The following is a 23,158-nucleotide window of genomic DNA, read 5'->3' as shown; positions in this document are numbered from 1 at the left end:
TTTAAACAGAGAAAAAGGCTAAAACCGAGAGAAAACATTGATTTACAGCAGTAAACAGCTATGTTACTCTTTCTAGAATCAAAATATGTAACAATCCAATGCATTTGACTAATTATAATAGTTCGCGTTGAAATTGGAGTGTTTCGACACCACTTTTACCCATTTTGTCCCGAAACAGGCTAAAACCGAGAAAACATTGATTCTAAGCAATAAACAGCTTTTTTACTGTTTCTAGGGTCAGAATGTGTGACAATCCAATGCATTTGACTAACTGTAAGAGTTCGGGATGAATTTGGAGTGTTTAGACAACACTTAAACCCGTTTTATCCTAAAATAGGCTTAAACAGAGAAAAGGCAAAAACCGAGAGAAAACATTGATTTAAAGCAGTAAACAGCTATGTTACTCTTTCTAGGGTCAAAATATGTAACAATCCAATGCATTTGACTATTTATATGAGTTCGGGTTGAAATTGGAGTGTTTCGACACCACTTTTACCAATTTTGTCCCGAAACAGGCTTAAACCAAGAAAACATTGATTCTAAGCAATTAACATCTTTGTCACTGTTTCTAGGGTCAGAATGTGTAACAATCCAATGCATTTGACTAACTGTAAGAGTTTGGGATGAATTTGGAATGTTTAGACAACACTTTAACCCGTTTTATCCCAAAATAGGTTTAAACAGAGAAAAAGGCTAAAACCGAGAGAAAACATTGATTTACAGCAGTAAACAGCTATGTTACTCTTTCTAGAATCAAAATATGTAACAATCCAATGCATTTGACTAATTATAATAGTTCGCGTTGAAATTGGAGTGTTTCGACACCACTTTTACACATTTTGTCCCAAAACAGGCTAAAACCGAGAAAACATTGATTCTAAGCAATAAACAGCTTTTTTACTGTTTCTAGGGTCAGAATGTGTGACAATACAATGCATTTGACTAACTGTAAGAGTTCGGGATGAATTTGGAGTGTTTAGACAACACTTAAACCCGTTTTATCCCAAAATAGGCTTAAACAGAGAAAAGGCTAAAACCGAGAGAAAACATTGATTTAAAGCAGTAAACAGCTATGTTACTCTTTCTAGGGTCAAAATATGTAACAATCCAATGCATTTGACTATTTATATGAGTTCAGGTTGAAATTGGAGTGTTTCGACACCACTTTTACCAATTTTGTCCCGAAACAGGCTTAAACCAAGAAAACATTGATTCTAAGCAATAAACATATTTGTCACTGTTTCTAGGGTCAGAATGTGTAACAATCCAATGCATTTGACTAACTGTAAGAGTTTGGGATGAATTTGGAGTGTTTAGACAACACTTAAACCCGTTTTATCCCAAAACAGGCTTAAACAGAGAAAAAGGCTAAAACCAAGAGAAAACATTGATTTAAAGCAGTAAACAGCTATGTTACTCTTTCTAGGATCAAAATATGTAACAATCCAATCCATTTGACTAATTATATGAGTTCAGGTTGAAATTGGAGTGTTTCGACACCACTTTTACCCATTTTGTCCCGAAACAGGCTTAAACCAAGAAAACATTGATTCGAAGCAATAAAAGCTTTGTTACTGTTTCTAGGGTCAGAATGTGTGACAATCCAATGGATTTGACTAACTGTAAGAGTTCGGGATGAATTTGGAGTGTTTAGACAACACTTTAACCCGTTTTATCCCAAAATAGGTTTAAACAGAGAAAAAGGCTAAAACCGAGAGAAAACATTGATTTACAGCAGTAAGCAGCTATGTTACTCTTTCTAGAATCAAAATATGTAACAATACAATGCATTTGACTAATTATAATAGTTCGCGTTGAAATTGGAGTGTTTCGACACCACTTTTACCCATTTTGTCCCGAAACAGGCTAAAACCGAGAAAACATTGATTCTAAGCAATAAACAGCTTTTTTACTGTTTCTAGGGTCAGAATGTGTGACAATCCAATGCATTTGACTAACTGTAAGAGTTCGGGATGAATTTGGAGTGTTTAGACAACACTTAAACCCGTTTTATCCCAAAATAGGCTTAAACAGAGAAAAGGCTAAAACCGAGAGAAAACATTGATTTAAAGCAGTAAACAGCTATGTTACTCTTTCTAGGGTCAAAATATGTAACAATCCAATGCATTTGACTATTTATATGAGTTCAGGTTGAAATTGGAGTGTTTCGACACCACTTTTACACATTTTGTCCCAAAACAGGCTAAAACCGAGAAAACATTGATTCTAAGCAATAAACAGCTTTTTTACTGTTTCTAGGGTCAGAATGTGTGACAATACAATGCATTTGACTAACTGTAAGAGTTCGGGATGAATTTGGAGTGTTTAGACAACACTTAAACCCGTTTTATCCCAAAATAGGCTTAAACAGAGAAAAGGCTAAAACCGAGAGAAAACATTGATTTAAAGCAGTAAACAGCTATGTTACTCTTTCTAGGGTCAAAATATGTAACAATCCAATGCATTTGACTATTTATATGAGTTCAGGTTGAAATTGGAGTGTTTCGACACCACTTTTACCAATTTTGTCCCGAAACAGGCTTAAACCAAGAAAACATTGATTCTAAGCAATAAACATATTTGTCACTGTTTCTAGGGTCAGAATGTGTAACAATCCAATGCATTTGACTAACTGTAAGAGTTTGGGATGAATTTGGAGTGTTTAGACAACACTTAAACCCGTTTTATCCCAAAACAGGCTTAAACAGAGAAAAAGGCTAAAACCAAGAGAAAACATTGATTTAAAGCAGTAAACAGCTATGTTACTCTTTCTAGGATCAAAATATGTAACAATCCAATCCATTTGACTAATTATATGAGTTCAGGTTGAAATTGGAGTGTTTCGACACCACTTTTACCCATTTTGTCCCGAAACAGGCTTAAACCAAGAAAACATTGATTCGAAGCAATAAAAGCTTTGTTACTGTTTCTAGGGTCAGAATGTGTGACAATCCAATGGATTTGACTAACTGTAAGAGTTCGGGATGAATTTGGAGTGTTTAGACAACACTTAAACCCGTTTTATCCCAAAATAGGTTTAAACAGAGAAAAAGGCTAAACCCGAGAGAAAACATTGATTTAAAGCAGTAAACAGATATGTTACTCTTTCTAGGGTGAAAATATGTAACAATCCAATGCATTTGGCTAATTATAAGAGTTCGGGTTGAATTTGGAGTGTTTCGACACCACTTTTACCTATTTTGTCCCGAAACAGGCTTAAACCAAGAAAACATTGATTCGAAGCAATAAAAGCTTTGTTACTGTTTCTAGGGTCAGAATGTGTTACAATCCAATGCATTTGACTAACTGTAAGAGTTCGGGATGACTTTGGAGTGTTTAGACAACACTTAAACCCGTTTTATCCCAAAATAGGCTTAAACAGAGAAAAAGGCTAAAATCGAGAGAAAACATTGATTTAAAGCAGTAAACAGCTATGTTACTATTTCTAGGGTCAAAATATGTAACAATTCAATGCATTTGACTAATTATATGAGTTCGGGTTGAAATTGGAGTGTTTCGACACCACTTTTACACATTTTGTCCCAAAACAGGCTAAAACCGAGAAAACATTGATTCTAAGCAATAAACAGCTTTTTTACTGTTTCTAGGGTCAGAATGTGTGACAATCCAATGCATTTGACTAACTGTAAGAGTTCGGGATGAATTTGGAGTGTTTAGACAACACTTAAACCCGTTTTATCCCAAAATAGGCTTAAACAGAGAAAAGGCTAAAACCGAGAGAAAACATTGATTTAAAGCAGTAAACAGCTATGTTACTCTTTCTAGGGTCAAAATATGTAACAATCCAATGCATTTGACTATTTATATGAGTTCAGGTTGAAATTGGAGTGTTTCGACACCACTTTTACCAATTTTGTCCCGAAACAGGCTTAAACCAAGAAAACATTGATTCTAAGCAATAAACATATTTGTCACTGTTTCTAGGGTCAGAATGTGTAACAATCCAATGCATTTGACTAACTGTAAGAGTTTGGGATGAATTTGGAGTGTTTAGACAACACTTAAACCCGTTTTATCCCAAAACAGGCTTAAACAGAGAAAAAGGCTAAAACCAAGAGAAAACATTGATTTAAAGCAGTAAACAGCTATGTTACTCTTTCTAGGATCAAAATATGTAACAATCCAATCCATTTGACTAATTATATGAGTTCAGGTTGAAATTGGAGTGTTTCGACACCACTTTTACCCATTTTGTCCCGAAACAGGCTTAAACCAAGAAAACATTGATTCGAAGCAATAAAAGCTTTGTTACTGTTTCTAGGGTCAGAATGTGTGACAATCCAATGGATTTGACTAACTGTAAGAGGTCGGGATGAATTTGGAGTGTTTAGACAACACTTAAACCCGTTTTATCCCAAAATAGGTTTAAACAGAGAAAAAGGCTAAACCCGAGAGAAAACATTGATTTAAAGCAGTAAACAGATATGTTACTCTTTCTAGGGTCAAAATATGTAACAATCCAATGCATTTGGCTAATTATAAGAGTTCGGGTTGAATTTGGAGTGTTTCGACACCACTTTTACCTATTTTGTCCCGAAACAGGCTTAAACCTAGAAAACATTGATTCGAAGCAATAAAAGCTTTGTTACTGTTTCTAGGGTCAGAATGTGTTACAATCCAATGCATTTGACTAACTGTAAGAGTTCGGGATGACTTTGGAGTGTTTAGACAACACTTAAACCCGTTTTATCCCAAAATAGGCTTAAACAGAGAAAAAGGCTAAAATCGAGAGAAAACATTGATTTAAAGCAGTAAACAGCTATGTTACTATTTCTAGGGTCAAAATATGTAACAATTCAATGCATTTGGCTAATTATAAGAGTTCGGGTTGAATTTGGAGTGTTTCGACACCACTTTTACCTATTTTGTCCCGAAACAGGCTTAAACCTAGAAAACATTGATTCGAAGCAATAAAAGCTTTGTTACTGTTTCTAGGGTCAGAATGTGTGACAATCCAATGGATTTGACTAACTGTAAGAGTTCGGGATGAATTTGGAGTGTTTAGACAACACTTAAACCCGTTTTATCCCAAAACAGGCTTAAACAGAGAAAAAGGCTAAAACCAAGAGAAAACATTGATTTAAAGCAGTAAACAGCTATGTTACTCTTTCTAGGATCAAAATATGTAACAATCCAATCCATTTGACTAATTATATGAGTTCAGGTTGAAATTGGAGTGTTTCGACACCACTTTTACCCATTTTGTCCCGAAACAGGCTTAAACCAAGAAAACATTGATTCGAAGCAATAAAAGCTTTGTTACTGTTTCTAGGATCAGAATGTGTGACAATCCAATGGATTTGACTAACTGTAAGAGTTCGGGATGAATTTGGAGTGTTTAGACAACACTTAAACCCGTTTTATCCCAAAATAGGTTTAAACAGAGAAAAAGGCTAAAACCGAGAGAAAACATTGATTTAAAGCAGTAAACAGATATGTTACTCTTTCTAGGGTCAAAATATGTAACAATCCAATGCATTTGACTAATTATAAGAGTTCGGGTTGAATTTGGAGTGTTTCGACACCACTTTTACCTATTTTGTCCCGAAACAGGCTTAAACCAAGAAAACATTGATTCGAAGCAATAAAAGCTTTGTTACTGTTTCTAGGGTCAGAATGTGTTACAATCCAATGCATTTGACTAACTGTAAGAGTTCGGGATGACTTTGGAGTGTTTAGACAACACTTAAACCCGTTTTATCCCAAAATAGGCTTAAACAGAGAAAAGGCTAAAACCGAGAGAAAACATTGATTTAAAGCAGTAAACAGCTATGTTACTCTTTCTAGGGTCAAAATATGTAACAATCCAATGCATTTGACTATTTATATGAGTTCGGGTTGAAATTGGAGTGTTTCGCCACCACTTTTACTAATTTTGTCCCGAAACAGGCTTAAACCAAGAAAACATTGATTCTAAGCAATAAACATCTTTGTCACTGTTTCTAGGGTCAGAATGTGTAACAATCCAATGCATTTGACTAACTGTAAGAGTTTGGGATGAATTTGGAGTGTTTAGACAACACTTAAACCCGTTTTATCCCAAAACAGGCTTAAACAGAGAAAAAGGCTAAAACCAAGAGAAAACATTGATTTAAAGCAGTAAACAGCTATGTTACTCTTTCTAGGATCAAAATATGTAACAATCCAATCCATTTGACTAATTATATGAGTTCAGGTTGAAATTGGAGTGTTTCGACACCACTTTTACCCATTTTGTCCCGAAACAGGCTTAAACCAAGAAAACATTGATTCGAAGCAATAAAAGCTTTGTTACTGTTTCTAGGGTCAGAATGTGTGACAATCCAATGGATTTGACTAACTGTAAGAGTTCGGGATGAATTTGGAGTGTTTAGACAACACTTAAACCCGTTTTATCCCAAAACAGGCTTAAACAGAGAAAAAGGCTAAAACCAAGAGAAAACATTGATTTAAAGCAGTAAACAGCTATGTTACTCTTTCTAGGATCAAAATATGTAACAATCCAATCCATTTGACTAATTATATGAGTTCAGGTTGAAATTGGAGTGTTTCGACACCACTTTTACCAATTTGTCCCGAAACAGGCTTAAACCAAGAAAACATTGATTCGAAGCAATAAAAGCTTTGTTACTGTTTCTAGGATCAGAATGTGTGACAATCCAATGGATTTGACTAACTGTAAGAGTTCGGGATGAATTTGGAGTGTTTAGACAACACTTAAACCCGTTTTATCCCAAAATAGGTTTAAACAGAGAAAAAGGCTAAAACCGAGAGAAAACATTGATTTAAAGCAGTAAACAGATATGTTACTCTTTCTAGGGTCAAAATATGTAACAATCCAATGCATTTGACTAATTATAAGAGTTCGGGTTGAATTTGGAGTGTTTCGACACCACTTTTACCTATTTTGTCCCGAAACAGGCTTAAACCAAGAAAACATTGATTCGAAGCAATAAAAGCTTTGTTACTGTTTCTAGGGTCAGAATGTGTTACAATCCAATGCATTTGACTAACTGTAAGAGTTTGGGATGACTTTGGAGTGTTTAGACAACACTTAAACCCGTTTTATCCCAAAATAGGCTTAAACAGAGAAAAAGGCTAAAATCGAGAGAAAACATTGATTTAAAGCAGTAAACAGCTATGTTACTATTTCTAGGGTCAAAATATGTAACAATTCAATGCATTTGACTAATTATATGAGTTCGGGTTGAAATTGGAGTGTTTCGACACCACTTTTACACATTTTGTCCCAAAACAGGCTAAAACCGAGAAAACATTGATTCTAAGCAATAAACAGCTTTTTTACTGTTTCTAGGGTCAGAATGTGTGACAATCCAATGCATTTGACTAACTGTAAGAGTTCGGGATGAATTTGGAGTGTTTAGACAACACTTAAACCCGTTTTATCCCAAAATAGGCTTAAACAGAGAAAAGGCTAAAACCGAGAGAAAACATTGATTTAAAGCAGTAAACAGCTATGTTACTCTTTCTAGGGTCAAAATATGTAACAATCCAATGCATTTGACTATTTATATGAGTTCGGGTTGAAATTGGAGTGTTTCGCCACCACTTTTACTAATTTTGTCCCGAAACAGGCTTAAACCAAGAAAACATTGATTCTAAGCAATAAACATCTTTGTCACTGTCTCTAGGGTCAGAATGTGTAACAATCCAATGCATTTGACTAACTGTAAGAGTTTGGGATGAATTTGGAGTGTTTAGACAACACTTAAACCCGTTTTATCCCAAAACAGGCTTAAACAGAGAAAAAGGCTAAAACCAAGAGAAAACATTGATTTAAAGCAGTAAACAGCTATGTTACTCTTTCTAGGATCAAAATATGTAACAATCCAATCCATTTGACTAATTATATGAGTTCAGGTTGAAATTGGAGTGTTTCGACACCACTTTTACCCATTTTGTCCCGAAACAGGCTTAAACCAAGAAAACATTGATTCGAAGCAATAAACAGCTTTGTTACTGTTTCTAGGGTCAGAATGTGTGACAATCCAATGCATTTGACTAACTGTAAGAGTTCGGGATGAATTTGGAGTGTTTAGACAACACTTAAACCCGTTTTATCCCAAAATAGGTTTAAACAGAGAAAAAGGCTAAAACCGAGAGAAAACATTGATTTAAAGCAGTAAACAGATATGTTACTCTTTCTAGGGTCAAAATATGTAACAATCCAATGCATTTGACTAATTATAAGAGTTCGGGTTGAATTTGGAGTGTTTCGACACCACTTTTACCTATTTTGTCCCGAAACAGGCTTAAACCAAGAAAACATTGATTCGAAGCAATAAAAGCTTTGTTACTGTTTCTAGGGTCAGAATGTGTTACAATCCAATGCATTTGACTAACTGTAAGAGTTCGGGATGACTTTGGAGTGTTTAGACAACACTTAAACCCGTTTTATCCCAAAATAGGCTTAAACAGAGAAAAAGGCTAAAACCGAGAGAAAACATTGATTTAAAGCAGTAGACAGCTATGTTATAATTTCTAGGGTCAAAATATGTAACAATTCAATGCATTTGACTAATTATATGAGTTCGGGTTGAAATTGGAGTGTTTCGACACCACTTTTACACATTTTGTCCCAAAACAGGCTAAAACCGAGAAAACATTGATTCTAAGCAATAAACAGCTTTTTTACTGTTTCTAGGGTCAGAATGTGTGACAATCCAATGCATTTGACTAACTGTAAGAGTTTGGGATGAATTTGGAGTGTTTAGACAACACTTAAACCCGTTTTATCCCAAAATAGGCTTAAACAGAGAAAAGGCTAAAACCGAGAGAAAACATTGATTTAAAGCAGTAAACAGCTATGTTACTCTTTCTAGGGTCAAAATATGTAACAATCCAATGCATTTGACTATTTATATGAGTTCGGGTTGAAATTGGAGTGTTTCGCCACCACTTTTACTAATTTTGTCCCGAAACAGGCTTAAACCAAGAAAACATTGATTCTAAGCAATAAACATCTTTGTCACTGTTTCTAGGGTCAGAATGTGTAACAATCCAATGCATTTGACTAACTGTAAGAGTTTGGGATGAATTTGGAGTGTTTAGACAACACTTAAACCCGTTTTATCCCAAAACAGGCTTAAACAGAGAAAAAGGCTAAAACCAAGAGAAAACATTGATTTAAAGCAGTAAACAGCTATGTTACTCTTTCTAGGATCAAAATATGTAACAATCCAATCCATTTGACTAATTATATGAGTTCAGGTTGAAATTGGAGTGTTTCGACACCACTTTTACCCATTTTGTCCCGAAACAGGCTTAAACCAAGAAAACATTGATTCGAAGCAATAAACAGCTTTGTTACTGTTTCTAGGGTCAGAATGTGTGACAATCCAATGCATTTGACTAACTGTAAGAGTTCGGGATGAATTTGGAGTGTTTAGACAACACTTAAACCCGTTTTATCCCAAAATAGGTTTAAACAGAGAAAAAGGCTAAAACCGAGAGAAAACATTGATTTAAAGCAGTAAACAGATATGTTACTCTTTCTAGGGTCAAAATATGTAACAATCCAATGCATTTGACTAATTATAAGAGTTCGGGTTGAATTTGGAGTGTTTCGACACCACTTTTACCTATTTTGTCCCGAAACAGGCTTAAACCAAGAAAACATTGATTCGAAGCAATAAAAGCTTTGTTACTGTTTCTAGGGTCAGAATGTGTTACAATCCAATGCATTTGACTAACTGTAAGAGTTCGGGATGACTTTGGAGTGTTTAGACAACACTTAAACCCGTTTTATCCCAAAATAGGCTTAAACAGAGAAAAAGGCTAAAACCGAGAGAAAACATTGATTTAAAGCAGTAGACAGCTATGTTATAATTTCTAGGGTCAAAATATGTAACAATTCAATGCATTTGACTAATTATATGAGTTCGGGTTGAAATTGGAGTGTTTCGACACCACTTTTACACATTTTGTCCCAAAACAGGCTAAAACCGAGAAAACATTGATTCTAAGCAATAAACAGCTTTTTTACTGTTTCTAGGGTCAGAATGTGTGACAATCCAATGCATTTGACTAACTGTAAGAGTTCGGGATGAATTTGGAGTGTTTAGACAACACTTAAACCCGTTTTATCCCAAAATAGGCTTAAACAGAGAAAAGGCTAAAACCGAGAGAAAACATTGATTTAAAGCAGTAAACAGCTATGTTACTCTTTCTAGGGTCAAAATATGTAACAATCCAATGCATTTGACTATTTATATGAGTTCGGGTTGAAATTGGAGTGTTTCGCCACCACTTTTACTAATTTTGTCCCGAAACAGGCTTAAACCAAGAAAACATTGATTCTAAGCAATAAACATCTTTGTCACTGTTTCTAGGGTCAGAATGTGTAACAATCCAATGCATTTGACTAACTGTAAGAGTTTGGGATGAATTTGGAGTGTTTAGACAACACTTAAACCCGTTTTATCCCAAAACAGGCTTAAACAGAGAAAAAGGCTAAAACCAAGAGAAAACATTGATTTAAAGCAGTAAACAGCTATGTTACTCTTTCTAGGATCAAAATATGTAACAATCCAATCCATTTGACTAATTATATGAGTTCAGGTTGAAATTGGAGTGTTTCGACACCACTTTTACCCATTTTGTCCCGAAACAGGCTTAAACCAAGAAAACATTGATTCGAAGCAATAAACAGCTTTGTTACTGTTTCTAGGGTCAGAATGTGTGACAATCCAATGCATTTGACTAACTGTAAGAGTTCGGGATGAATTTGGAGTGTTTAGACAACACTTAAACCCGTTTTATCCCAAAATAGGTTTAAACAGAGAAAAAGGCTAAAACCGAGAGAAAACATTGATTTAAAGCAGTAAACAGATATGTTACTCTTTCTAGGGTCAAAATATGTAACAATCCAATGCATTTGACTAATTATAAGAGTTCGGGTTGAATTTGGAGTGTTTCGACACCACTTTTACCTATTTTGTCCCGAAACAGGCTTAAACCAAGAAAACATTGATTCGAAGCAATAAAAGCTTTGTTACTGTTTCTAGGGTCAGAATGTGTTACAATCCAATGCATTTGACTAACTGTAAGAGTTCGGGATGACTTTGGAGTGTTTAGACAACACTTAAACCCGTTTTATCCCAAAATAGGCTTAAACAGAGAAAAAGGCTAAAACCGAGAGAAAACATTGATTTAAAGCAGTAGACAGCTATGTTATAATTTCTAGGGTCAAAATATGTAACAATTCAATGCATTTGACTAATTATATGAGTTCGGGTTGAAATTGGAGTGTTTCGACACCACTTTTACACATTTTGTCCCAAAACAGGCTAAAACCGAGAAAACATTGATTCTAAGCAATAAACAGCTTTGTTACTGTTTCTAGGGTCAGAATGTGTGACAATCCAATGCATTTGACTAACTGTAAGAGTTCGGGATGAATTTGGAGTGTTTAGACAACACTTAAACCCGTTTTATCCCAAAATAGGCTTAAACAGAGAAAAGGCTAAAACCGAGAGAAAACATTGATTTAAAGCAGTAAACAGCTATGTTACTCTTTCTAGGGTCAAAATATGTAACAATCCAATGCATTTGACTATTTATATGAGTTCGGGTTGAAATTGGAGTGTTTCGCCACAACTTTTACTAATTTTGTCCCGAAACAGGCTTAAACCAAGAAAACATTGATTCTAAGCAATAAACATCTTTGTCACTGTTTCTAGGGTCAGAATGTGTAACAATCCAATGCATTTGACTAACTGTAAGAGTTTGGGATGAATTTGGAGTGTTTAGACAACACTAAAACCCGTTTTATCCCAAAACAGGCTTAAACAGAGAAAAAGGCTAAAACCGAGAGAAAATATTGATTTAAAGCAGTAAACAGCTATGTTAATCTTTCTAGGGTCAAAATATGTAACAATCCAATGCATTTGACTAATTATATGAGTTCGGGTTGAAATTGGAGTGTTTCGACACCACTTTTACCCATTTTGTCCCGAAACAGGCTAAAACCTAGAAAACATTGATTCTAAGCAATAAACAGCTTTGTTACTGTTTCTAGGGTCAGAATGTGTTACAATCCAATGCATTTGACTAACTGTAAGAGTTCGGGACGAATTTGGAGTGTTTAGACAACACTTTAACCCGTTTTATCCCAAAATAGGTTTAAACAGAGAAAAAGGCTAAAACCGAGAGAAAACATTGATTTACAGCAGTAAACAGCTATGTTACTCTTTCTAGAATCAAAATATGTAACAATCCAATGCATTTGACTAATTATAATAGTTCGCGTTGAAATTGGAGTGTTTCGACACCACTTTTACCCATTTTGTCCCGAAACAGGCTAAAACCGAGAAAACATTGATTCTAAGCAATAAACAGCTTTTTTACTGTTTCTAGGGTCAGAATGTGTGACAATCCAATGCATTTGACTAACTGTAAGAGTTCGGGATGAATTTGGAGTGTTTAGACAACACTTAAACCCGTTTTATCCCAAAACAGGCTTAAACAGAGAAAAAGGCTAAAACCAAGAGAAAACATTGATTTAAAGCAGTAAACAGCTATGTTACTCTTTCTAGGGTCAAAATATGTAACAATCCAATGCATTTGACTATTTATATGAGTTCGGGTTGAAATTGGAGTGTTTCGACACCACTTTTACCAATTTTGTCCCGAAACAGGCTTAAACCAAGAAAACATTGATTCTAAGCAATAAACATCTTTGTCACTGTTTCTAGGGTCAGAATGTGTAACAATCCAATGCATTTGACTAACTGTAAGAGTTCGGGATGAATTTGGAGTGTTTAGACAACACTTAAACCCGTTTTATCCCAAAACAGGCTTAAACAGAGAAAAAGGCTAAAACCAAGAGAAAACATTGATTTAAAGCAGTAAACAGCTATGTTACTCTTTCTAGGGTCAAAATATGTAACAATCCAATGCATTTGACTATTTATATGAGTTCGGGTTGAAATTGGAGTGTTTCGCCACAACTTTTACTAATTTTGTCCCGAAACAGGCTTAAACCAAGAAAACATTGATTCTAAGCAATAAACATCTTTGTCACTGTTTCTAGGGTCAGAATGTGTAACAATCCAATGCATTTGACTAACTGTAAGAGTTTGGGATGAATTTGGAGTGTTTAGACAACACTAAAACCCGTTTTATCCCAAAACAGGCTTAAACAGAGAAAAAGGCTAAAACCGAGAGAAAATATTGATTTAAAGCAGTAAACAGCTATGTTAATCTTTCTAGGGTCAAAATATGTAACAATCCAATGCATTTGACTAATTATATGAGTTCGGGTTGAAATTGGAGTGTTTCGACACCACTTTTACCCATTTTGTCCCGAAACAGGCTAAAACCTAGAAAACATTGATTCTAAGCAATAAACAGCTTTGTTACTGTTTCTAGGGTCAGAATGTGTTACAATCCAATGCATTTGACTAACTGTAAGAGTTCGGGACGAATTTGGAGTGTTTAGACAACACTTTAACCCGTTTTATCCCAAAATAGGTTTAAACAGAGAAAAAGGCTAAAACCGAGAGAAAACATTGATTTACAGCAGTAAACAGCTATGTTACTCTTTCTAGAATCAAAATATGTAACAATCCAATGCATTTGACTAATTATAATAGTTCGCGTTGAAATTGGAGTGTTTCGACACCACTTTTACCCATTTTGTCCCGAAACAGGCTAAAACCGAGAAAACATTGATTCTAAGCAATAAACAGCTTTTTTACTGTTTCTAGGGTCAGAATGTGTGACAATCCAATGCATTTGACTAACTGTAAGAGTTCGGGATGAATTTGGAGTGTTTAGACAACACTTAAACCCGTTTTATCCCAAAACAGGCTTAAACAGAGAAAAAGGCTAAAACCAAGAGAAAACATTGATTTAAAGCAGTAAACAGCTATGTTACTCTTTCTAGGGTCAAAATATGTAACAATCCAATGCATTTGACTATTTATATGAGTTCGGGTTGAAATTGGAGTGTTTCGACACCACTTTTACCAATTTTGTCCCGAAACAGGCTTAAACCAAGAAAACATTGATTCTAAGCAATAAACATCTTTGTCACTGTTTCTAGGGTCAGAATGTGTAACAATCCAATGCATTTGACTAACTGTAAGAGTTCGGGATGAATTTGGAGTGTTTAGACAACACTTAAACCCGTTTTATCCCAAAACAGGCTTAAACAGAGAAAAAGGCTAAAACCAAGAGAAAACATTGATTTAAAGCAGTAAACAGCTATGTTACTCTTTCTAGGGTCAAAATATGTAACAATCCAATGCATTTGACTATTTATATGAGTTCGGGTTGAAATTGGAGTGTTTCGCCACAACTTTTACTAATTTTGTCCCGAAACAGGCTTAAACCAAGAAAACATTGATTCTAAGCAATAAACATCTTTGTCACTGTTTCTAGGGTCAGAATGTGTAACAATCCAATGCATTTGACTAACTGTAAGAGTTTGGGATGAATTTGGAGTGTTTAGACAACACTAAAACCCGTTTTATCCCAAAACAGGCTTAAACAGAGAAAAAGGCTAAAACCGAGAGAAAATATTGATTTAAAGCAGTAAACAGCTATGTTAATCTTTCTAGGGTCAAAATATGTAACAATCCAATGCATTTGACTAATTATATGAGTTCGGGTTGAAATTGGAGTGTTTCGACACCACTTTTACCCATTTTGTACCGAAACAGGCTAAAACCAAGAAAACATTGATTCTAAGCAATAAACAGCTTTGTTACTGTTTCTAGGGTCATAATGTATGACAATCCAATGCATTTGACTAACTGTAAGAGTTCAGGATGAATTTGGAGTGTTTAGACAACACTTAACCCGTTTTATCCCAAAATAGGCTTAAACAGAGAAAAGGCTAAAACCGAGAGAAAACATTGATTTAAAGCAGTAAACAGCTATGTTACTCTTTCTAGGGTCAAAATATGTAACAATCCAATGCATTTGACTATTTATATGAGTTCGGGTTGAAATTGGAGTGTTTCGACACCACTTTTACCAATTTTGTCCCGAAACAGGCTTAAACCAAGAAAACATTGATTCTAAGCAATAAACATCTTTGTCACTGTTTCTAGGGTCAGAATGTGTGACAATCCAATGCATTTGACTAACTGTAAGAGTTTGGGATGAATTTGGAGTGTTTAGACAACACTTAAACCCGTTTTATCCCAAAACAGACTTAAACAGAGAAAAAGGCTAAAACCAAGAGAAAACATTGATTTAAAGCAGTAAACAGCTATGTTACTCTTTCTAGGGTCAAAATATGTAACAATCCAATGCATTTGACTAATTATATGAGTTTGGGTTGAAATTGGAGTGTTTCGACACCACTTTTACCAATTTTGTCCCGAAACAGGCTTAAACCAAGAAAACATTGATTCTAAGCAATAAACATCTTTGTCACTGTTTCTAGGGTCAGAATGTGTAACAATCCAATGCATTTGACTAACTGTAAGAGTTTGGGATGAATTTGGAGTGTTTAGACAACACTTAAACCCGTTTTATCCCAAAATGGGCTTAAACAGAGAAAAGGCTAAAACCAAGAGAAAACATTGATTTAAAGCAGTAAACAGCTATGTTACTCTTTCTAGGGTCAAAATATGTAACAATCCAATGCATTTGACTATTTATATGAGTTCGGGTTGAAATTGGAGTGTTTAGACACCACTTTTACCAATTTTGTCCCGAAACAGGCTTAAACCAAGAAAACATTGATTCGAAGCAATAAAAGCTTTGTTACTGTTTCTAGGGTCAGAATGTGTTACAATCCAATGCAATTGACTAACTGTAAGTGTCCGGGATGACTTTGGAGTGTTTAGACAACACTTAAACCCGTTTTATCCCAAAATAGGCTTAAACAGAGAAAAAGGCTAAAACCGAGAGAAAATATTGATTTAAAGCAGTAAACAGCTATGTTACTCTTTCTAGGGTCAAAATATGTAACAATCCAATGCATTTGACTAATTGTATGAGTTCGGGTTGAAATTGGAGTGTTTCGACACCACTTTTACCCATTTTGTCCCGAAACAGGCTAAAACTAAGAAAACATTGATTCTAAGCAATAAACAGCTTTGTTACTGTTTCTAGGGTCATAATGTATGACAATCCAATGCATTTGACTAACTGTAAGAGTTCGGGATGAATTTGGAGTGTTTAGACAACACTTAAACCCGTTTTATCCCAAAATAGGCTTAAACAGAGAAAAAGGCTAAAACCAAGAGAAAACATTGATTTAAAGCAGTAAACAGCTATGTTACTCTTTCTAGGGTCAAAATATGTAACAATCCAATGCATTTGACTAATTATAAGAGTTCGGGTTGAATTTAGAGTGTTTAGACACCACTTTTACCCATTTTGTCCCGAAACAGGCTAAAACCGAAAAAACATTGATTCTAAGCAATAAACAGCTTTGTTACTGTTTCTAGGGTCATAATGTATGACAATCCAATGCATTTGACTAACTGTAAGAGTTCGGGATGAATTTGGAGTGTTTAGACAACACTTAAACCCGTTTTATCCCAAAATAGGCTTAAACAGAGAAAAGGCTAAAACCGAGAGAAAACATTGATTTAAAGCAGTAAACAGCTATGTTACTCTTTCTAGGGTCAAAATATGTAACAATCCAATGCATTTGACTATTTATATGAGTTCGGGTTGAAATTGGAGTGTTTCGACACCACTTTTACCAATTTTGTCCCGAAACAGGCTTAAACCAAGAAAACATTGATTCTAAGCAATAAACATCTTTGTCACTGTTTCTAGGGTCAGAATGTGTAACAATCCAATGCATTTGACTAACTGTAAGAGTTCGGGATGAAGTTGGAGTGTTTAGACAACACTTAAACCCGTTTTATCCCAAAACAGACTTAAACAGAGAAAAAGGCTAAAACCAAGAGAAAACATTGATTTAAAGCAGTAAACAGCTATGTTACTCTTTCTAGGGTCAAAATATGTAACAATCCAATGCATTTGACTAATTATATGAGTTTGGGTTGAAATTGGAGTGTTTCGACACCACTTTTACCAATTTTGTCCCGAAACAGGCTTAAACCAAGAAAACATTGATTCTAAGCAATAAACATCTTTGTCACTGTTTCTAGGGTCAGAATGTGTAACAATCCAATGCATTTGACTAACTGTAAGAGTTTGGGATGAATTTGGAGTGTTTAGACAACACTTAAACCCGTTTTATCCCAAAATGGGCTTAAACAGAGAAAAGGCTAAAACCAAGAGAAAACATTGATTTAAAGCAGTAAACAGCTATGTTACTCTTTCTAGGGTCAAAATATGTAACAATCCAATGCATTTGACTATTTATATGAGTTCGGGTTGAAATTGGAGTGTTTAGACACCACTTTTACCAATTTTGTCCCGAAACAGGCTTAAACCAAGAAAACATTGATTCGAAGCAATAAAAGCTTTGTTACTGTTTCTAGGGTCAGAATGTGTTACAATCCAATGCATTTGACTAACTGTAAGTGTCCGGGATGACTTTGGAGTGTTTAGACAACACTTAAACCCGTTTTATCCCAAAATAGGCTTAAACAGAGAAAAAGGCTAAAACCGAGAGAAAATATTGATTTAAAGCAGTAAACAGCTATGTTACTCTTTCTAGGGTCAAAATATGTAACAATCCAATGCATTTGACTAATTGTATGAGTTCGGGTTGAAATTGGAGTGTTTCGACACCACTTTTACCCATTTTGTCCCGAAACAGGCTAAAACTAAGAAAACATTGATTCTAAGCAATAAACAGCTTTGTTACTGTTTCTAGGGTCATAATGTATGACAATCCAATGCATTTGACTAACTGTAAGAGTTCGGGATGAATTTGGAGTGTTTAGACAACACTTAAACCCGTTTTATCCCAAAATAGGCTTAAACAGAGAAAAAGGCTAAAACCAAGAGAAAACATTGATTTAAAGCAGTAAACAGCTATGTTACTCTTTCTAGGGTCAAAATATGTAACAATCCAATGCATTTGACTAATTATAAGAGTTCGGGTTGAATTTAGAGTGTTTAGACACCACTTTTACCCATTTTGTCCCGAAACAGGCTAAAACCGAAAAAACATTGATTCTAAGCAATAAACAGCTTTGTTACTGTTTCTAGGGTCATAATGTATGACAATCCAATGCATTTGACTAACTGTAAGAGTTCGGGATGAATTTGGAGTGTTTAGACAACACTTAAACCCGTTTTATCCCAAAATAGGCTTAAACAGAGAAAAGGCTAAAACCGAGAGAAAACATTGATTTAAAGCAGTAAACAGCTATGTTACTCTTTCTAGGGTCAAAATATGTAACAATCCAATGCATTTGACTAATTATAAGAGTTCGGGTTGAATTTGGAGTGTTTCGACACCACTTTTACCTATTTTGTCCCGAAACAGGCTTAAACCAAGAAAACATTGATTCGAAGCAATAAAAGCTTTGTTACTGTTTCTAGGGTCAGAATGTGTTACAATCCAATGCATTTGACTAACTGTAAGTGTCCGGGATGACTTTGGAGTGTTTAGACAACACTTAAACCCGTTTTATCCCAAAATAGGCTTAAACAGAGAAAAAGGCTAAAACCGAGAGAAAATATTGATTTAAAGCAGTAAACAGCTATGTTACTCTTTCTAGGGTCAAAATATGTAACAATCCAATGCATTTGACTAATTGTATGAGTTCGGGTTGAAATTGGAGTGTTTCGACACCACTTTTACCCATTTTGTCCCGAAACAGGCTAAAACTAAGAAAACATTGATTCTAAGCAATAAACAGCTTTGTTACTGTTTCTAGGGTCATAATGTATGACAATCCAATGCATTTGACTAACTGTAAGAGTTCGGGATGAATTTGGAGTGTTTAGACAACACTTAAACCCGTTTTATCCCAAAATAGGCTTAAACAGAGAAAAAGGCTAAAACCAAGAGAAAACATTGATTTAAAGCAGTAAACAGCTATGTTACTCTTTCTAGGGTCAAAATATGTAACAATCCAATGCATTTGACTAATTATAAGAGTTCGGGTTGAATTTAGAGTGTTTAGACACCACTTTTACCCATTTTGTCCCGAAACAGGCTAAAACCGAAAAAACATTGATTCTAAGCAATAAACAGCTTTGTTACTGTTTCTAGGGTCATAATGTATGACAATCCAGTGCATTTGACTAACTGTAAGAGTTCGGGATGAATTTGGAGTGTTTAGACAACACTTAAACCCGTTTTATCCCAAAATAGGCTTAAACAGAGAAAAGGCTAAAACCGAGAGAAAACATTGATTTAAAGCAGTAAACAGCTATGTTACTCTTTCTAGGGTCAAAATATGTAACAATCCAATGCATTTGACTATTTATATGAGTTCGGGTTGAAATTGGAGTGTTTCGACACCACTTTTACCAATTTTGTCCCGAAACAGGCTTAAACCAAGAAAACATTGATTCTAAGCAATAAACATCTTTGTCACTGTTTCTAGGGTCAGAATGTGTAACAATCCAATGCATTTGACTAACTGTAAGAGTTCGGGATGAAGTTGGAGTGTTTAGACAACACTTAAACCCGTTTTATCCCAAAATAGGTTTAAACAGAGAAAAAGGCTAAAACCGAGAGAAAACATTGATTTAAAGCAGTAAACAGATATGTTACTCTTTCTAGGGTCAAAATATGTAACAATCCAATGCATTTGACTAATTATAAGAGTTCGGGTTGAATTTGGAGTGTTTCGACACCACTTTTACCTATTTTGTCCCGAAACAGGCTTAAACCAAGAAAACATTGATTCGAAGCAATAAAAGCTTTGTTACTGTTTCTAGGGTCAGAATGTGTTACAATCCAATGCATTTGACTAACTGTAAGAGTTCGGGATGACTTTGGAGTGTTTAGACAACACTTTAACCCGTTTTATCCCAAAATAGGCTTAAACAGAGAAAAAGGCTAAAACCGAGAGAAAATATTGATTTAAAGCAGTAAACAGCTATGTTACTCTTTCTAGGGTCAAAATATGTAACAATTCAATGCATTTGACTAATTATATGAGTTCGGGTTGAAATTGGAGTCTTTCGACACCACTTTTACACATTTTGTCCCAAAACAGGCTAAAACCGAGAAAACATTGATTCTAAGCAATAAACAGCTTTGTTACTGTTTCTAGGGTCAGAATGTGTGACAATCCAATGCATTTGACTAACTGTAAGAGTTCGGGATGAATTTAGAGTGTTTAGACAACACTTAAACCCGTTTTATCCCAAAATAGGCTTAAACAGAGAAAGAGGCTAAAACCAAGAGAAAACATTGATTTAAAGCAGTAAACAGCTATGTTACTCTTTCTAGGGTCAAAATATGTAACAATCCAATGCATTTGACTAATTATAAGAGTTCGGGTTGAATTTAGAGTGTTTAGACACCACTTTTACCCATTTTGTCCCGAAACAGGTTAAAACCGAAAAAACATTGATTCTAAGCAATAAACAGCTTTGTTACTGTTTCTAGGGTCATAATGTATGACAATCCAATGCATTTGACTAACTGTAAGAGTTCGGGATGAATTTGGAGTGTTTAGACAACACTTAAACCCGTTTTATCCCAAAATAGTCTTAAACAGAGAAAAGGCTAAAACCGAGAGAAAACATTGATTTAAAGCAGTAAACAGCTATGTTACTCTTTCTAGGGTCAAAATATGTAACAATCCAATGCATTTGACTATTTATATGAGTTCGGGTTGAAATTGGAGTGTTTCGACACCACTTTTACCAATTTTGTCCCGAAACAGGCTTAAACCAAGAAAACATTGATTCTAAGCAATAAACATCTTTGTCACTGTTTCTAGGGTCAGAATGTGTAACAATCCAATGCATTTGACTAACTGTAAGAGTTCGGGATGAAGTTGGAGTGTTTAGACAACACTTAAACCCGTTTTATCCCAAAATAGGTTTAAACAGAGAAAAAGGCTAAAACCGAGAGAAAACATTGATTTAAAGCAGTAAACAGATATGTTACTCTTTCTAGGGTCAAAATATGTAACAATCCAATGCATTTGACTAATTATAAGAGTTCGGGTTGAATTTGGAGTGTTTCGACACCACTTTTACCTATTTTGTCCCGAAACAGGCTTAAACCAAGAAAACATTGATTCGAAGCAATAAAAGCTTTGTTACTGTTTCTAGGGTCAGAATGTGTTACAATCCAATGCATTTGACTAACTGTAAGTGTCCGGGATGACTTTGGAGTGTTTAGACAACACTTAAACCCGTTTTATCCCAAAATAGGCTTAAACAGAGAAAAAGGCTAAAACCGAGAGAAAATATTGATTTAAAGCAGTAAACAGCTATGTTACTCTTTCTAGGGTCAAAATATGTAACAATCCAATGCATTTGACTAATTGTATGAGTTCGGGTTGAAATTGGAGTGTTTCGACACCACTTTTACCCATTTTGTCCCGAAACAGGCTAAAACTAAGAAAACATTGATTCTAAGCAATAAACAGCTTTGTTACTGTTTCTAGGGTCATAATGTATGACAATCCAATGCATTTGACTAACTGTAAGAGTTTGGGATGAATTTGGAGTGTTTAGACAACACTTAAACCCGTTTTATCCCAAAACAGACTTAAACAGAGAAAAAGGCTAAAACCAAGAGAAAACATTGATTTAAAGCAGTAAACAGCTATGTTACTCTTTCTAGGGTCAAAATATGTAACAATCCAATGCATTTGACTAATTATATGAGTTTGGGTTGAAATTGGAGTGTTTCGACACCACTTTTACCAATTTTGTCCCGAAACAGGCTTAAACCAAGAAAACATTGATTCTAAGCAATAAACATCTTTGTCACTGTTTCTAGGGTCAGAATGTGTAACAATCCAATGCATTTGACTAACTGTAAGAGTTTGGGATGAATTTGGAGTGTTTAGACAACACTTAAACCCGTTTTATCCCAAAATGGGCTTAAACAGAGAAAAGGCTAAAACCAAGAGAAAACATTGATTTAAAGCAGTAAACAGCTATGTTACTCTTTCTAGGGTCAAAATATGTAACAATCCAATGCATTTGACTATTTATATGAGTTCGGGTTGAAATTGGAGTGTTTAGACACCACTTTTACCAATTTTGTCCCGAAACAGGCTTAAACCAAGAAAACATTGATTCGAAGCAATAAAAGCTTTGTTACTGTTTCTAGGGTCAGAATGTGTTACAATCCAATGCATTTGACTAACTGTAAGTGTCCGGGATGACTTTGGAGTGTTTAGACAACACTTAAACCCGTTTTATCCCAAAATAGGCTTAAACAGAGAAAAAGGCTAAAACCGAGAGAAAATATTGATTTAAAGCAGTAAACAGCTATGTTACTCTTTCTAGGGTCAAAATATGTAACAATCCAATGCATTTGACTAATTGTATGAGTTCGGGTTGAAATTGGAGTGTTTCGACACCACTTTTACCCATTTTGTCCCGAAACAGGCTAAAACTAAGAAAACATTGATTCTAAGCAATAAACAGCTTTGTTACTGTTTCTAGGGTCATAATGTATGACAATCCAATGCATTTGACTAACTGTAAGAGTTCGGGATGAATTTGGAGTGTTTAGACAACACTTAAACCCGTTTTATCCCAAAATAGGCTTAAACAGAGAAAAAGGCTAAAACCAAGAGAAAACATTGATTTAAAGCAGTAAACAGCTATGTTACTCTTTCTAGGGTCAAAATATGTAACAATCCAATGCATTTGACTAATTATAAGAGTTCGGGTTGAATTTAGAGTGTTTAGACACCACTTTTACCCATTTTGTCCCGAAACAGGCTAAAACCGAAAAAACATTGATTCTAAGCAATAAACAGCTTTGTTACTGTTTCTAGGGTCATAATGTATGACAATCCAATGCATTTGACTAACTGTAAGAGTTCGGGATGAATTTGGAGTGTTTAGACAACACTTAAACCCGTTTTATCCCAAAATAGGCTTAAACAGAGAAAAGGCTAAAACCGAGAGAAAACATTGATTTAAAGCAGTAAACAGCTATGTTACTCTTTCTAGGGTCAAAATATGTAACAATCCAATGCATTTGACTATTTATATGAGTTCGGGTTGAAATTGGAGTGTTTCGACACCACTTTTACCAATTTTGTCCCGAAACAGGCTTAAACCAAGAAAACATTGATTCTAAGCAATAAAC

The sequence above is a fragment of the Camelina sativa genome, chromosome 18 (assembly GCF_030686135.1).
Source record: "Camelina sativa cultivar CO46 ecotype springtype chromosome 18, ASM3068613v1".
NCBI classification, from domain to species: Eukaryota; Viridiplantae; Streptophyta; class Magnoliopsida; order Brassicales; family Brassicaceae; genus Camelina; species Camelina sativa.
Note: the sequence above shows the minus strand (reverse complement) of the source record.